Source organism: Coffea arabica, chromosome 6e (assembly GCF_036785885.1).
Source record: "Coffea arabica cultivar ET-39 chromosome 6e, Coffea Arabica ET-39 HiFi, whole genome shotgun sequence".
NCBI classification, from domain to species: domain Eukaryota; kingdom Viridiplantae; phylum Streptophyta; class Magnoliopsida; order Gentianales; family Rubiaceae; genus Coffea; species Coffea arabica.
In genome coordinates, this window is record NC_092321.1 from 25,507,258 (window position 1) to 25,509,330 (window position 2,073).

The 2,073-nt window shown below is 34.6% G+C and overlaps 1 non-coding gene across 1 annotated transcript; it reads left to right on the top strand.

Moving 5' to 3' along the window:
* The first annotated feature begins 1,616 nt into the window (after positions 1-1,616).
* On the top strand, positions 1,617-1,723 carry LOC113697626 (small nucleolar RNA R71). Its single transcript, XR_003449912.1, has one exon. It is a non-coding gene; the product is annotated as a small nucleolar RNA R71 (small nucleolar RNA).
* Positions 1,724-2,073: the final 350 nt, after the last annotated feature.

Genomic DNA, 2,073 nt, shown 5'->3' on the forward strand with positions numbered 1-2,073 from the left:
ATTGGTAGCGCGCGACACCCGTCGGTCCAAGCCGTTTGTCCTAAAATCGCATATACTTGAGTTTTTAACTTCTAATCACTAACTTATTATTATCACTTCTAATCATATAATATTTCGTCATCCAAAAGTCACTCTTAGCTACCAAATTTGATCCTTACTCGGTACCGAATAGGCACACTACGGAAAAATGTGAAAACCCTAATTTGCTCCAATCTTGAAACCGAAAAGTGAAACCCTACTTTTTAGGTTCATTTACACTTATAGTGGAATGACTGGGTAGTAGGGCTATAATAAATAAATAATTTCCAAATAAAGGGCATTGTTAAGAAAAACGTGAGGAATTTTACAATTCCAGTGATTAAAATTAGTGTTTCAATTAAAATATGAGGGATTTAAGAAATCCGGTTAGTCACAAGTAAACTAGGGTTTTTGATTAAAATATTAGGGTTTCTAATCTTTTAAAACAAAATAAGGTTTTAAATCAAATCCAAAGAAATAGTATTTTCTTTACAAACAACCTCCTAATATTCGGGGTGTCACAGTTTCGCAGTCTTCTAACTTCCTCTTTCTAGTTATGATTTTCTTGAGAAATTTTGCATATGAAGGAATCTGCAAAATAGCATCGGCAAAAGGAATGTTAATGTGCAATTGTTTAAAGATTTTAACAAATTTTTCAAAATCTTTATCAAATTTATTCTGCATGAGTCTTTGTGGAAATGGAACCGCAGGAGGTATCGGAATGGTAGCGGGAGATGATGGTTGATTTTTTCTTGAATTCTCCCGACTATTTTCCTTTACAATCGCCTCTTGGTTCCTTCTCTTTTTTGCATGTTTTTCACTCTCATCTTTCTCACATTCACCCACTAGAGGATCTTCTAATTGTTTATCACTACGAAGAGTAATAGCTTTGACATGCTCCTTAGGATTAACCTTCGTTTTGTTAGGTAATTCTCCTTGATTTCAATTGTTCAAAGAACTGGCAATTCAGCCAATTTAAACCTCTACATTCCTATACATTGTAGTAAGTTAGTCCAATCTGTCCGAACTCACTTTACCTAGTTTTTCCACAACAATCTCCCAACCAGGTTTATTTTCAGCTTGTGGTTGCCTTGGTTGAAATCCTGGTGGATTGACTGGTTTTGGTTGATTGCCTTGGTCTTTCCATCCAGAATTTTGGATGATTTCTCCACCCCGGATTATAAGTGTTCTAGTAGGGGTTATTTTGAGCATTACGATTGTAATTGTTGACAAATTGTACCTGCTCAGAATCAACACATTCATTAGTATTATGTTCATCTTCACATATAAAGCAATAAGTTACATGCGCATTAGATGAATTTGGACCAACTCCATTTTGTCTATTGAGCAACTTCATCACATTAGTCATTTGAGTACTCAACATATTGAGAGTGTCCATTTCTATCATACATGTGTAACGTCTCGTATTACCTCTCTCATTGGCTCATTGGTAGTTATTTGCGGCCATTTCTTCTATCAGATTTTGAGTTTCTTGGGGTGATTTATCCATTAAATCTCCACCTGCAGCTTCATCAATCATAGTTTTAATAGAAAAAAATAAAACATTATAGAAGGTTTGTATGATTAGCCAATCAAGCAGTCCATGATGTGGACATTCTCGAAACAAATCTCTAAATCTTTTCCATGCCTCGTATAATGATTCTCTTTCTAATTGGCTAAAACTAGTGATATCTATTCTTAACTTAGCAGTCTTACTCGATGAAAAATACTTATTCAAAAATACTCTTGATAAATCATCCCATGTAGTAAAAGTGTTAGTAGTTTGAGAGTGTAGCCAAATTTTAGCCTTATCTCTTAATGAAAATGGGAACAACCTTAGCCTTATAGCATCATCACTAACTCCATTCATTTTAATGGTATCATATATCTCCGAAAATGTAGCTAAATGTGAATTAGGATCTTCTACTGCATTACTTCCAAATTGAGATTGTTGAACCATTTAGATAAGTGATGGTTTAATCTCAAAATTGTTAGCATTTACCGTAGGCCTTGCTATGCTTGTTTGAGATCCTTGTGCCCCCGGTAGAGCAAAAT